Raw genomic sequence first — 17,304 nt, forward strand, 5'->3', positions numbered from 1 at the left:
CTAAGTCAATAACGAGTTGTTAGGAAAAAAGATAAAATAAAAATCATTATTTAATCCTAGTTAATAACAGACTGCATGTTTTTAACATTAGATCAAATTAAAAACCTAATATAATATAAACACAAGATAAATCCTAGTTAATAACAGACTTCATGTTTTAAACATTAGATCAAGTTAAAGACCTAATATAATAGAGACACATGATAAATCCTAGTTAATAACAGACTTCATGCTTTTAACATTTCATCAAGTTAAAAACTTAATATAATGCAAATACGTGATAAAGTTTAGTATTTGACTAAAACTATCGTATTAGAATCATATAAATAAATCATCGGAAAATATATATTATCTAATTAAGATGAAACAAACTAATGAAATAGAAGAATATGACTAAACTAATTTAAAATACTAATACTCATGTAAACAACTATCATTACATGAAATTTAATAATAAGTACTACCATAAAAAATATCACTCTTCCATGTTCACAGAACTATGACCAATTAAGTGATCTATCTTTTCTTCAAGATGAGCGAAGAAATCTGCTACATCCAAGTGTATGATGTCAACTTGATTTTCAGAGATAAAATTTGCCTTAGGATTTTTCTCTTTCTTCTTTAGCGATTCTTGATAAAGATTAACCAAATATTTAAAAGTACAAAAATCACATGCATAATGACCTCTTCCACCAAATCGAAAAGAACCTTCTCTAGTTGCTTCACGTTTCACATCCTCTCGTTTTCCTTTTGATTGTGATTTTTATTTGATGAATGATTAAAACCAGGAATAGAATTACGTTCTTTACCATAATCACGATCACGTCCACGACAACGATTAGGACCGCAACCTTTTCCACGCCTAGCATGGTGGGCGTTTACCTCATTAACTTTCAAAAGTGGTTCAGATCCAGTAGGCCGATTCTCATGATTTTTTATTAATAAATTATTATTTTGCTCAACCACAAGAAGATGAGAAATTAGTTCAGAATACTTTTTCAAATCCTTCTCTCGATATTGTTGCTGCAAGAGCACATTCGAGGCATGAAAAGTGGAGAATGTCTTTTCAACTTATCGATCTCACTAATTGTTTCTCAATATTCAACTGAGAGGTGATTCTAAACATGACAGAATTATACTCATGTATAGACTTAAATTTTTGTAACCTTAGATGCATCCAATCATATCATGCTTTTGGATGTATGACTATCTTCAAGTGGTCAGATCTTTCTTTTAGGCTTTTCCATAAAAGAAGTGGATCTTTAACTGTCAGATATTCGATTTTCAGAATCTCGTCAAGATGATGACGCAATAATATCATTGCTCGTGCATAATTTTGCTTTGATGCCATATTTTCTTGTTTTATGGTGTCTCCAAGACCCATTACATCAAGGTGAATTTCAGCATCCAACACCCATGAGGTAGTTCTTGCCCGTACTTTGAAGAACAATGAACTCTAGTTTCATAAGATTGACCATTAAAACTAAAACAAAAGAATAAATATTACCTTATTAATTCTTCAAACCTAACCTTCAATTTTTGAGAAAGTAGAGTCTTGTACCGATAACAATAAGGAAAAGAAAATAGAGAGAATAGAAGACTTATTATTTCTCTTGAGGGATGATTTTACAATGAAGAAGAATCCTCTTTTTATAGGGGAAATCTAAATTGGTACTCCAAGTAGGACTCTTAACTATATTCTAAAAGGACTTCACATGATAGACATTCATTATAATACAAATACTTTATAACAGTCTCCATGAATGTCTAATTCATAGATGAAGTGCCTCATCAAAAACTTACTAAAAAAACTTTAAGAAAAGAAAAACTCTAGTAAAGGAAAAAAGTACACATGTCTATTAATACGCATTTAGGCTGCCTCATTAAAAACCTTACAAGGAAAAATCAGTGGGACAAAACCTCGTAAGGGAAAAAGAGTACAACGTGTATTAACTCTCTCTAATGAGAACATCAATCTAGAGACTTGAATCTTCGCAACCCAAGCTTGTGCGCCATCTTTTTGAAAGTTGTAATTGGTAGAGACTTGGTGAATAGATCAGCCACATTGTCACTTGAACGAATATGTTGCACATTTGTATCACCATTCTTTTGAAGTTCATGTGTATAGAAAAGTTTTGGTGGAATGTGATTTGTTCTATCTCCTTTTATGAATAGAAGACTTATTATTTCTCTTGAAGGTTGATTTTATAATAAAGAGAACCCCTCTATTTATAGGGGAAATTCAACTTGGTCCCCAAGTTGGACTTTTAACCATATACTAAAGGGACTCAAAATAATAGACATTTACAATGATACAAATACTTTATAACAAAATCTAAATAATACTTTAATAATATATTATTACAAATAATTACAATTTAATATTATTTGATAAAATGATCCTCAATCAAATACAACTTGAAAATTTAAAATAGATAATACTTTAATAATCTATTATTACAAATAACTAAAATTTAATAATATTTGATAAAATAATCCTTAATTAGATATAACTTGAAAATTTACTAAAAATAAATTAAATTTTTAAAAGCCAATCAGAATTTTAATTGATTTGACTTTTTTTTTTAAAAATAAAATTTATTTTTTAAAATATAATTTAAGTTAATAAGTAACCCTGGAATTTTATATAAAACAACTAAAAGCAAGAAAGGCTCCATATATAATTTTTTCAAAAAAACTTGTTTGATTGTACTCTTTATTTTACATGTCTTGTTGTTATCGTCATCGTCACTCGAAGCGTAAAAATGATGTTATTCTAACTTGAATTTTCTCATTTTTTTTATGTCCGATCACATTATATTAAACTAAATATACACATTAAACTTAAATATTATATAGTTTAACTTGAATTTTTTTTGGTACATTTATTCATAAAGTAATTTAATTATTAATAGTACGTAGTTTGATTTAAAAAAAATTGTACACCCATTCGTCATTTTTTTTAGTTAATGTAATTCCTGAACACTCTTCGTAAAAATTCTGGCTACGTCCCTGTTCACCGCAAGATATTCCATCTAAAAGAATTTAGCCAAACTTTATTTGTTTTTTCTCGATTTTGATTTGATTTGAAAAATTAGCTATCACATTTATGCTTACCGATCATATTCTTCTTCAAGTACGCATAACTTTATCACTTCTTTACTTTCGTAATAAACAAAACATGAGACAACTTTATTTGTCATTCGAATGCCTCTTTCTTTTTTCTCGATGTGAATTGAATAAATGTTTTTGAACTATTTTTTGAAAATAATATTTGAGTTAAATTATTTTTATATTTGATTTTTTTTCCCGGAAAAATGAATGGGAAGGGAAATAAGAAAGAAAAACTTAATGAACAAAAATAAAAATGAAAGAAAAAAAGGAAAACATAATTAAAAATAAGAAAAAGGTATAGTTTCACCCCCATGAGGTATTAAGGAAAAGGACCAACTAATATATATAAACTCAATATAATACCACAATGATTAAAATTTATTACAACAAAAATATTATCTGGTGACAACAAATATTCAGATTAATAAAGAGTGATAAATTTTTTAGCGATATTAGTTAATTTTCACTGATTTCAATATTGCTATATAGATTTTAATGACATTTACAAAAAATATTAATTGTCTTTAAAAATACATACTTAATAAACTCATAATGATTGTGCGAATTTCTTGATAGTTCCTTTCATTTTTGTTCATCTAGTCAATATGTTTATTTGATTATAGTAGTAGAAGACAAGATATGTCAGTTGACCCTAGAATGAGTTGTACAAAATGTACAAAATAGCTTATTACAAGCCTATGTTTTGGAAGCACGTTAGTGATTTGAAACCAAAAAATTGTTGAATTGTAGAAAATATTGACTTGTCATTTCCATCCTTGATATGTATAGAATATGTTCAATGGTTTAGGCAAATGTGGTCAGCAAAGCATTCAAGTGTGTCTATTTTATACTATGGTTTTTCTTTGGTCTTCTTTGATATCAAATTTATAGATGGACATGCATTTTCACACGACACGTCTTGTTTAATTTAACATTTCAAATTTTAAAGTTATATAATGGATGTGTGGTGTGTGAAAGAAAAGAGGTTCTGTTACATGCAACAAGAATGTTAGATGTTTGAGCCCGTGGCGGACCCAACAGGGATTTGAACTCAATTGACTGGGAATTTTGAATCCTCATAATTACTTCGGTAAGGGTCAGACTTGTGATAGTCAGGTCAAAAATTAGTATATACATATAAAAGTTATAAAATTAATTTTATATATATATATATATGCATGCGTGTGTTATTTTTCAACTAAGTGAGTTCATTGAACAAATGTAGGTCCGCCCCTGATTTGAGCCAATGAGTGGCCAGTTGTACATCTATTACAAGTAAAGAGTTCTATTGAATACATATTGATATCTAAAGTATCTGCTTGAACTACATTAGCTATAAGTAACAAGAAGATTGGGGACCCAAAAACTTTGCACTTTACAACCTCTTGCTGAGTCACTACAACAAAAACAATTTTTAGATATTGATATTATGCTAAAGTTTATGTCGATATTAGTTAAATGTCATTAGAACCAACGTAGCTAAAGACTTTAGGGACCTATACAAAGACTGTTAATTGTTGCTAGAAATACATATTTAACAAAAATTAAGAATTAATTACGTCAATAATTATTTCTAATGTAGTGAGTAAATCTGTCACTATATTATGTTTTCAGAATATCTGAGTAGGTGGCATTACTCTCAGCGTTTGCATCTGTAACCTATCTACAATGATGAAGTTGGAGTAAGAACATTATCATATTATAGTATGTGGATCACCTCAATGAAGTCTAGACTGATATCAAGAGGAGTTAGGTTATGTTCAACAATCATGCGAAGCCCTTGTTGAAGGGCTTGAACTTCATCTCAGATTGAAACTCATAACAAATTTCTAATCTTTGAACTTCTCTCCTGTCTTCACATAGCCATCTTGTCTAGTCTCATCTTTGAATGTGTTAATCTAAAAGTAGTCTATAAGTTTGAAGTAATTAATTGGTAGATTCATGGATAAATCTGAAGGGTACTTTTTTTAATTTGTGTTTCTTCAATTTTGTTAGACACATTCTTTTTATAATTTTGTCTTTTATTTTTCTTATCTCTATAGTTCATTTTGTTTTGTTTTATAATTTTGTCTTTTATTTTTCTTATCTCTTTTGTTCATTTTGTTTTGTTGAATATAGTAGTTGTTATTAAAAGTTAGTTACAAGATGAAAGTGGTGTCACAAAGTTAGTGTCACACCCCGAGCCTATATCCTGGGCGGAAATGACACTCGAAGATCATTGTTGACTTCAATCGGACCCTTGGCCTGACTTACTTAACTTAGCATGAGATTCTAACATTATTACGGTGATCAAATGGACTTGCTCAAATAACTAAAGAATATAACTTAGAGTGTTAAAAGAAATAACATTCAACTTGGCCAAAAATGGCAAACCAAGTCTTTAACATAGAATAATAACGTAAAGACAAATGAACTACTAACTATCTATGAAACCTATAAACAACTGAGATGGATGTTGGGATGATCCCCTAACATCCTAATAAACTAGACTAGAAAGCAAATACAAGGATCCTCTGGAAGGCAATGAGGTTCACCAATAGACTCTGAGTGCTCAAGCTGGATAAACGAGGTGCTGGATGCTAATCCTGGTTACTTGTGTATGCATCATAATATGATGCAGGCCAACTGACATCAGTACATTGAATGTCTGAGTATGCGAGTTGGAATGCTCTCAACTCATGGAATCATGAGATGGAATCAACGTGAAATCAAATGTCCAAACGCTGATTTCATCTCACGATACCATATCGTGATATGATATCCCATGGTCAAACGCCTACTCAGTCAGTGAGAAGATTGAAGACAACGTGATTTCTACTGGCTATGTGAAGACAGGAGAGCAATTGAGTGATATATTTACGAAGGCTTTGAATGGAGCTCGGGTGGAATATCTTTTTAACAAGCTGAACATGATTAATATCTATGATCCAAATTGAGGGGGAGTGTTACAAAATGTACATAGTCATATCTACTTATAGCATAATTATAGGTAGAGATATTTAGGGATCTTAGTGATATTTAGGAATATTTTCTAATTTTATTTCTTTAGATAGATTTACATGTACACCTACAAATAACTCTTATTCTTGGAATAATACAACAAGGAATTAGTCCATTGTGTCATGTCCCGCCAATTCTCAATAAGATTTTGCATCCAGATAGGGCGTAACCGCGTAAGAGTCTAGAGTTTTGGAGAAGTTTATAGAAAACTCTAGAAACCCCTAGATATTCCAAAAAGACTCTAGAATTCCTTAGGTCTTTCCTTATAAGGCTCTAGAATAACTTAGAAGATGTCTTAGAAAGCTTTGGAATATCCTAGAACATGTAGAATGTTCTAGAGAGGGACAAAAGTATAATTATTAGGAGGACTTATAAAGTAAATATAATTTACACTTTAGCCCTCTAGGAAGTAGTATAAATAGAGGAGCTCTCATTTATAAATTATCCAAGAAAGTTGTAAGCAATCTTCCAAGCAATATAAAGCATTCTTCCAAAATTCTCGAAGTCTTTCCTTTCATTTTCTTATCGATCTTAGTTTTAAAGGCTTACCTGAACTTACAAGATCGTGAAAGATTCATGAGTAAGTTGTCATGTGCCGCACGGATTAATATCGAGACTCTAAGTTCGTGATAATTGTCTCTATATTTTACCGTTCATGAAAATTTTATTTGGGAAAATGTTGGTGATTCTGTTATTGAGAATTTTTTATTTTAGTAGAGATATTGCATACACTAATAGGTCTCAAATTAGTAAACTTTTAGGATATCAATATATTGGGTATCATAACCAGTTAGGTGTGACCGTGTGAGTAAGAAATTTAGGAAGTTTATCACCATGAAAGAAAGTTTTCACTCCATCCAAAGATTATTATAGATAAGGGTTCATACACTTCGATAGAAATGTTCACCCAATCCATCAAAGCCTCGAGCACTATTTTTGTCAATATAAAATATGCATTCTTTTATCTCCTGTATAGTGGGGTGAAAACCAACATTGTGTTATCTTCATTAGTGATGCATCTCTCAATACAAACTAGAACATTAAATCTGGTAGGATGGGTATCTTCAGTAAACATATTATGAAAATGTCTGACTGCAAGTCTGCAACTTCATTAATGCTATCATCTCCTTATCTCCTTTTATCCACTGATAATTTTCATCCATAATTTTAGAGATTAGCTTCTTTCTCTTGTCCTTGATAATGTTGAATCCATCCCATTGTTTTAGTCAATTTTAGCTATTCAATTGGTGCAAGCAATTGTTAAAAAGGAATAGTAATTGGAGTTGAAAAGAAAAGATTTGGTAGTTAGCAAATTGGTAAGATTTGCAACCATTTTTGACTTTGCTATGTTTACATATGTCATTAATGACATAGGTATGGTTTTATCCTTCTATAAATAGAGCATTCTTGCTCATTTGTAGAACACACCAAGTTAGAGAGAAAACCATTTTGAGAGCAAAGTGAGGTATTCCATAGACTATATAAGAAAATAGTCTGTGAAGAAAAATAGAGTGTGAGCGATATTTTAGTAAGACGGAAACCAAAAGAGTGTTGTTCCTTTTGAGTGTGTAGTAGTCACATTGAGTGTTGTATTCAAGACCACACAGTGTAAAATTCCTTACTATAGTAATATCAGTTGCTCCTCTTGGCTCGTGGTTTTTTCCCTTATTCAGAAGGGTTTCCACGTAAAATTCTTGGTGTCGTTATTTTCTCATTTTATTTCCATTACTTTTACCATATATACTTTTGTGATTGTCCGCGTTTCCCCAACAAACTGGTATCAGAGCCAAGGTTTTATCTGAGTATGCTCTGTGGTTGCAGCACAGTCTGAACTTTCACATCAGAAAAGATTTACTTTGATTTGCGATAACTATATTTTTTGGGGAAAACAATGGAAGCCAACACAAGTAGAATGGTTACTTTGAATGGTGTTAATTACGCCATTTGGAAGGGGAAAATGGAAGATCTAGTTTATGTCAAGAATTTTTATAAACCAGTATTTACCATTGTAAAGCCTGATAATATGACAGATGAAGAGTGGAATCTGTTGCGTAGACAGGTTTGTGGATTCATTAGGAAATGGGTCGACGATAATGTGTTGAACCATATCTCTGGAGAAACACATGCTCGAACCCTTTGGGAGCATCTTGAAAGTTTGTATGCTCGAAAGACTGGCAACAACAAAATGTTCTTAATAAAGCAGATGTTGAGTTTGAAGTATCATGATGGCTCTCCGATGACAGACCATCTGAATAATTTTCAGGGGATTATGAACCAATTATCTGCTATGGGCATCAAATTTGATGAAGAAATTCAAGGCTTGCTCCTTCTTGGTTCCCTACCAGATTCTTGGGAAACATTTAGAATGTCGTTGTCAAATTCTGCTCTGGATGGTGTAATCTCTATGGATTCCGCCAAGAGTAGTATCTTGAACGAAGAAATGAGAAGAAAAACTCAAGGTTCCTCTTCGTCGGATGTCCTGATAACTGGCCCCAGGGGGAGAAATAAAACTCGTAGTTCTCAGCATAGAGAACAAAATAGGAGCAAATCCAAAGGCAGACTTAAGGATATTAAGTGCTATCATTGTGGCATGAAAGGGCACACAAAGAAGTTCTGCAGGAAGTTGAAGAGGGAGAACAATAACAAAGAGGAAACTAAACAAGATGGCAATGAAAATTGCCTAGCCACCGTCACCACCGAAGATCTTGTTACCGTTCTTGATGCAAACATGATAAATATTGTTTGTGATGAGTCAAACTGGGTTGTGGACACTGGTGCCGCATCTCATGTGACATCAAGGAAGGATTTTTTCTCTTCCTACACTCCTGGTGATTTTGGAACCTTGAGTATGGGTAATGAGACTGTTTCTAGGGTGGTTGATATTGGTACAATTTGTTTGGAAACTAGTGTTGGAACTAAACTAGTTTTGAACAATGTGAAACATACTCCTGATGTTCGTCTGCACCTAATTTCTGTTGGTGTTTTAGATGATGAAGGATATGTTAGTACCAACAGTGATGGAAAATGAAAGCTCATTAAGGGTTCCTTGGTTGTGGCTCGTGTAACAAACGTCGTGGTCTATACTGGACTACGGACTCTGCTTGTGTTGATATGGTGAATGCGGTTGAGAGTGATAACTCTTCAACATTATAGCACAAGAGGCTTAGCCACATTAGCGAGAAAGGACTTAATGTTCTAGCCAAGAAGAAATTATTGTCAAATTTCTAAAGTGCTAAATTAGAAAAATGTGAGCACTGCTTGGCTGGTAAACAAAATAGAGTTTCCTTTAAGTCCTACCCTCCTTCGAGAAAGACAGAGTTGCTTGAGTTAGTGCACTCTGATTTATGTGGTCCAATGAAGACAAAGACATTGGGTGGTGCACTTTACTTTGTCACTTTCATTGATGATTGCTCGAGAAAACTTTGGGTCTATGTCTTGAAGACTAAAGACCAAGTGTTAGGTGTCTTTAAGCAGTTTCAGGCTTCAGTTGAAAGAGAAACTGGAAAGAAATTGAAATGTATTCGTACTGATAATGGTGGTGAATATTGTGGACCATTTGACGAATACTGCAAGCATCAAGGTATTAGACACCAGAAGACTCCTCCCAAGACTCCTCAGCTTAATGGTTTGGCTGAGAAGATGAACAGGACCTTGATGGAAAGAGTTAAATGTTTGCTTTCTGAAGCAAAGTTTCCAAACTCATTTTGGGGTGAGGCTTTATTGACTGCTGCACATGTTATTAATCTATCTCCTGCTGTTGCTTTGCAAAGTGATGTACCATATAGTGTTTGGTATGGAAAGGATGTTTCCTATGACCATTTGAGAGTATTTGGTTGCAAAGCTTTTGTACATGTGCCGAAAGATGAGAGGTCAAAATTAGATGCCAAGACAAGGCAATGCATCTTCATTGGATATGGCCTAGATGAATTTGGTTACAGGCTATATGATCCAATTGAAAAGAAACTTGTGAGAAGCCGTGATATTATTTTCATGGAGAATCAAACAATTGAAGATATTGACAAAGCAGAGAAGGTAGAATCTTCAAATTTTGATGGTATAGTCCATCATGATGAAGTTCCTCACACAAGTGTGCATGATGTTATTGGGTTTGATAATCATGGTGACGCCCAGAATCATTTATTGAATCAACATGTTGATGTTGATAATAACAATGATATTGTTATTGATGATCCTGTTGTTCATGAAGTTGTAGGCGAATCAAATATTCCGCTTCGGAGGTCCACAAGACAGCGGTTTCCTTCCTCCCGTTATTCACCCAATGAGTATGTGTTACTCACTGACGGGGGAGAACCTGAATGTTATGAGGAGGCCATGGTAGATGAGCACAAGAATCAATGGATTGAAGCCATGCAAGACGAGATGAAGTCTTTGCATGATAACCACACTTATGAGTTGGTAAAATTGCCCAAGGGCATGAGAGCTTTGAAGAACAAGTGGGTGTTCAAAGTTAAAGTTGAAGAACACAACTTGAAACCCAGGTACAAAGCTAGATTGGTTGTTAAGGGATTCGGTCAAAGGAAAGGTATTGACTTTGACGAAATATTTTCCCCTGTTGTGAAAATGTCCTCGATTCGCACAGTTCTAGGTTTGGCTGCTAGTCTTAATTTAGAGATTGAGCAGATGGATGTGAAGACGGCTTTCCTTCACGGTGGCCTAGAAGAAGAGATTTACATGGAACAACCTGAGGGCTTCAAAGTAGATGGTAAAGAAAATTTTGTATGCAAACTCAAAAAGAGTCTCTATGGCCTAAAACAAGCTCCTAGACAGTGGTAAAAAAAGTTTGAATATGTTATGGGGAGCAAGGCTATAAGAAGACTTCTTCAGATCATTGCGTATTTGTACAAAAATTTTCTGACAATGATTTTATCATCCTTTTGTTGTATGTGGATGATATGTTGATTGTGGGAAAAAATACTTCCAAGATTGACGAGCTAAAGAAAGAGTTGTGTAAGTCTTTTGCTATGAAAGACTTGGGTCATGCCAAACAAATTTTGGGCATGAAAATTACTCGTCTTAGAGATAAAAGGAAGATTTATTTGTCCCAGAAGAATTACATTGAACGCGTACTGGAGTGCTTCAATATGAAGAATGCTAAGCCTGTTAGTATACCTCTTGCTGGTCATATGAAGTTGAGCAAGAAGATGTGTCCTACAGCTAGGGAGGAAAAAGAGAACATGGCCAAAGTTCCATATTCCTCCGTCGTCGGAAGTCTAATGTATGCAATGGTGTGAACTAGACCTGATATTGCTCACGCAGTTGGTGTTGTCAGTAGATTTCTCAAAAATCCGGGAAAAGAGCATTGGAAAGTTGTGAAATGGATACTCAGGTATCTTAGAGGAAGCTCAGATGAATGCTTGTGTTTTGGAGCATCAAATCCAATCTTTTGAAAGGCTATACAGATTCTGATATGGCAGGTGACCTTGACAACAGAAAATCCACTACTGGATATTTGTTTACTTTTTCAAGGGGAGCTATATCATGGCAGTCAAAGTTGCAGAAGTGTGTTGCACTATCTACAACTGAAGCTGAGTATATTGCGGCTACTGAAATCGGCACGGAGATGATATGGCTAAAGCGATTTCTTCAAGAGCTTAATTTGAATCAGATGGAGTATATTGTCTATTATGACAGTCAGAGTGCAATAGACTTGAGCAAGAACTCCATGTACCATGCAAGAACAAAACACATTGACGTCAGATATCATTGGATTCGTGAGAAAGTGGAGAATGTATCATTTCACGTCAAAAAGATTCATACAAGTGAAAATCCTGCAGATATGCTGACCAAGATGATACCAAAAGACAAGTTCGAGTTATTCAAAGAACTTGTGGGCATGAGCTCTCTCTAAAGAAGTTGAAGATACCTTCTTCCAGTAAATGGGACTGGAGGGGGAGATTTGTTGAATCCATCCCATTGTTTTAGTCAATTTTAGCTATTCGATTGGTACAAGCAATTGTTAAAAAGGAATAGTAATTGGAGTTGAAAATAAAAGATTTGGTAGTTGGCAAATTGGTAAGATTTGCAACCATTTTTGACTTTGTTATGTTTACATATGTCATTAGTGACATAGGTATGATTTTATCCTTCTATAAATAGAGCATTCTTGCTCATTTGTAGAACACACCAAGTTAGAGAGAAAAACCATTTTGAGAGCAAAGTGAGGTATTCCATAGACTATATAAGAAAATAGTCTGTGAAGAAAAATAGAGTGTGAGCGATATTTTAGTAAGACGGAAACCAAAAGAGTATTGTTCCTTTTGAGTGTGTAGTAGTCATATTGAGTGTTGTATTCATGACTACACAGTGTAAAATTCTTTACTATAGTAATATCAGTTGCTCCTCTTGGCTCGTGGTTTTTTCCCTTATTCAGAAGGGTTTCCACGTAAAATTCTTGGTGTCATTATTTTCTCATTTTATTTTCATTACTTTTACCATATATACTTTTGTGCTTGTCCGAATTTTCCCAAAAGATAATATTGTGAAAATATGCAATGTTGGCATCCGCTTCCTCAAACCATTTAGTTCTAGCTTTCTGTTCAAAATACTTTCTCAAATCTTGAGGTATCTATTAACCCTGTAGCTAGAAAGCTATGTCCTATTCTCAGGAGTGTTGTCATTTACGCAATTATCCTCAAGCACTTTGATATCAACTTCCAATTTTTTGGCGTCGAATAAACAGCACCAAAGGTTTGCCTGAACCAGTATCTAAGATCTTCACTAACCTTTTTGATTTTCTTGTGCAAAATGTACATCATATTTTATATATATATATATATATATATTTCCTTTGCAGCTTTCTTGGAAAATCAATCCAAGTGAGGGATTGGAAATGTCTTATGTATGGGGTGTTTTCATTTTTAATTTTGACAAGAAGAGGGGCATGATAAGAGCCCATTCTGAAATAATGAGTCATTCAGGAGTTGGAGATGGAGTCAAACAAAACAGAGTTATAAACTAACTATCAAGTCTTTTTCAGATGATAGTTGGAGGATCCCTATTATAACACTAGCTATCGCTAAGATAATATAGGAAATTAAGAATTTCCTTTACTTTATAGGTTCTGCATTTTCTTTCTCTTCATTATGGATAATAACATTGAAATCTTCAATGACACCCATATTCCTTGAATAGTATTAATCATATCTCTCAAGTCATTCCAAAGCTCTATTCTTAGGTCTTCAATATATATAGCATACACCACAGTTAAACAGATAAGATGATTGGTCAGATATTTGATCAAAACATGATGGATTCTGATGTATATCTCAGAAGTCCATATGGATATCTAATTGAAACAATTGCAATAACTATGTTCCATTCTTAACCTTTTCCATCTTGCTATTGTCTGCCATAGGTCTATGTAGACATAGTAAGTGGAGTTGAAAAAATTGTTGAATTGTTTGGAGTCTCTCAAGAGATCATGTTTATCATATCCCTATAATATTCCATGATAATGTATCAATAATTGGATATATTTAGGAAATAGAATAATTTTGGCAATCTCTATTGTCTTCTTGAATGGTGTGAGTCTGGTCGTATACCCTGTCAGGATTCCGATTGTTCCAGGGTGATAGGTAGTTGTGGAATATGGTGTTTTCTTGAGTCTGAGAAGTTGAAATGTTGTCAGTTTCCTGAGATTCTAATTAGTTTGTTCCTCTGATGGCCTCATTAGCTGACATAGACTGGCCTTCTTCCCTGATGTCTACCTGCACAAATTCTGTTTCAATGGACTTCACGTCATAAAAAACTACATTGTATTTCCATTTTTACACTCTCGTTGATTTTGATCTGGTGGTCCATGGTTATTGTTGAATTTATCTTCTTGATCACAATGCCTTCTTTTGAATTCAAAGATCTACTTCCCCTTTTCGATTTACACACCGGTTAATATAATCTCTTCCTGAGCTCTTTTTATTATTATTATTATTATTATTGTGGGGTGTCCATTTTGAAAAGTTGATCTACCTCCCTTTTCCATATAACTCCATCCTCATCTTTGAACTATCCTTCAAGTGTAACTTCTTTTGGGATAGTGAACTTTTTTCTTTTATTCTATATGTTTTTTATTTCATTAGGATCTTTGGTAACTAGGCTCAACATTTCTAGTTTAATGGACCTGATCAAATTTCTCAACTTTCTTTCATCGGTTGCCACTTCTTTCAATTAGTAAGTGACAACGTTAGCACTCTCAAATGAAGTGATTCTCATAATATACTTGATCTTCTGAATGTCATAATGAACTATTGTGGATTCTCGTCCATCTTAGAACCATGAAACTCATGAGGATTTTTCAAGTGCATTCAAACTCTTGCTCTTGTTGTATTTCCATTTGGGTTGACCTGAGCAACAATTTATCGGTTGACTTGAATGGTCATGGCTTGAGCTAGCACCTGAAAAGCATTCTGGATTGTGTTACACTGTATTTTGAACTTAATCAAAACTTTTCTTAGCTTGACAATTTATTGTGAAAATAGAGAGAAATTAAGAAATCATTTTGAATATATCTTAAAACCTTAGGTTCGATGTAAGGGTTCAAGTGAATTTTGAAGATGGTTTCAAGCACTTTCAAAATTTCACAACTATGGTTGATCAACAAATTTAAAAAACAATCTTGTGGCTAAAAGAAAATATAGTAAGTAACTTGGAAAGAGTGTTCAAAAGTATGGTTTATTTGAATGACTTATTTACATTAATTAAACATTATTTTTTTTTTAAAAAAAAGATCCTTTCTAATTAAGCTAATTTGCAAAATGGGTCTCATTTTGTTAACAATAATATATATCATGACGAATAAATTAAGATGTACTTATCATATTTCTAGAAAAATTGACGTCGATCGCTTCCTCTTTTGAGAATGGGCTTGATCAATTTATCATACTTATGACTTTGGCATGAGATTTATTTGTTAGTCAAATTCTCCTTATTAATACCTCAACATATGAAGAGTGAATAGTTAGTAGAAGGGATACACCACTCGGAAGTGTGATATTTATGCAAATAAGCATAAGTTTTTATATTTTATGAATCCATATCAAGATGTTTGAGACCCTTTATTATAGAGGCTCAAACATACTTTTGAGTCTTAGGCGTGAAATCAAATAGTCATGGTAGCAGGCACTGATTTTTCTCATTAGTTATCCTAGTGTGATAACCCTAAAGGTTATCTTTGATTTTTTTTTAAATTACCTCTTTAACCCTTCTGATTAGGGGTGTACATGACCGGATTGGTTCAGGTTTTTCAAATATCAAACTAAACCATTTGTATTGGATTTTTGAATTTATAAACCAAACCAAACCAATAAGACTCGGATTTTTTTGATAAAGTATTCATACAAACATATAATTTACTTTTACTTTTTCTTTAGTCCTACCAAAATGCAATTGATCATAATTTAAAGTACTAATTCATGCTAAAATAAGTTAAGTAAGTATTAGTTACATGACTAAATATTAAAAGAAAGTAAATTTTGATCATGTATTTTAATTGTCTAAATCTATGTAAAACCACTATTATTGCATTCTTAGTGTTGAATTGATTTCTTTTTGCATTAGTATTAATTTGATTTTTATATAAACTTTATTATAATTACCAACATGTATGGACTATAATCTTTATTAGATCATGAAGAATTCTAACTTCCAAACATGAAATAAATATATTAAAAGATAAAAACTATGAAAAAGTATAAGAGATATTTAAAAATTATATCAAAGTAAGTATTTTTACATATAAAATAAAATTTTAAAATTATATATATAATGTTGGGTTGGTTTGGTGTCAGGTTGATTTTTTTTAGTTGAAACCAACCCAACCCAAATATTGTCGGATTTTTTTTCCAACACCAAACCAAGTTAAACCAAATCACTAGTTGGATTTTTTTCGGTTTGCGGTTTGGTTCGATTTTCGGTTCGATTTTTGGACACCCCTACTTTTGATAGTTACTCTGAGTCATATTGGATTAATTTATGAGGTTGGTTTTAAAACGGGATCAAAAAGTTGTGATTTTTAAAGTTTTAGAGTTTTTGAGACAAGAAGTTTATATAAGTTTGGTCAACGTCTTGAACTACGAGTCTTGAAATTTTTTTATCGGTTTCATCATCTCAAAAATGAGGAATTGATCTAGGAGTGTTGTTGCCGTTTTTAGTTTCGAAGTCTTTATGTGGATTTGAGCACATAAAGTTAAAATTTCAATGAATTTAGGACTAGAGTTTAACTTTTAGTCAACGTTCGGATGCTCGTATTGAATTTTCATCAATTTTGTTGGATTCGGAAGGTGATTTTAGGCCTAAGCGGGGTTTTGGTTAAGTTTTCAAAGGACCAGAGGCATTTTTCGTCTTTTTAGGTGATAGTTGATAAAATTGTGGCTTTGGGTGCCAAGTCAAGGAGACTTTGAATTAGTGATTCAATGGTTTCATTGTTTTTTTGAACGCCGAATTCCGTTGGGCATCATATTTGGTTTGTGTGACCGGGATAACTTTGTTGTTTCAAGTCAAACTTCAGGAAGAAGTATGTTGACCACTCTCCTTTAAAAAACTATGTAGTTGATGTTGTAGCTTTCTTCAACCCGCCCCCCCCCCCCCCCCACAATTAAAATATGACGGCTATCTGCTATTTATAGATTAAGGGATGGACAAAGTTTCTTGTGATTGGCTGAAGGATGTTATTTTGACACTTGGCCTATTATGATTGGTTATTGAATTTGACAGGGATTAACATCTTATTTGGACACATGGTATCACCTTGTTGGTCTTGGATGCCTAGTCGTTGTGACAGGTTGCATGAGTTTGGGCTTCAAGGTAGAACAGACGTTGTACTTGAACTCAATAAAATAGACTTAATCATTTGTAAAATAAACTATTCATTAACTCCAAGTTCACATAGATAATTCAAATTTCGTATGAATTTTAATCCAATAAAATTTAGGTGTCTTCAAATGCCACTTAATTCGAGACTTGTCAATGTGTAGGCGTTCCAAAGCTTGACAATTAGACTTGAATTATTCATAAATGTGTTATTATTTTTTTGAGAATGTCGACGTGTGGACTTGCCTAAGCTTTACGATGAGAGTTTTAAGTCTTCATGAATGTGTTTTCATTTTTGAGACTTCTCAACTTGTATGATTGTCTAAACTTGACGATGAGAGTTGAAGTCTTTATGAATATGTTTTC

The sequence above is a fragment of the Solanum lycopersicum genome, chromosome 9 (genome assembly GCF_036512215.1).
Source record: "Solanum lycopersicum chromosome 9, SLM_r2.1".
Classification (NCBI taxonomy): domain Eukaryota; kingdom Viridiplantae; phylum Streptophyta; class Magnoliopsida; order Solanales; family Solanaceae; genus Solanum; species Solanum lycopersicum.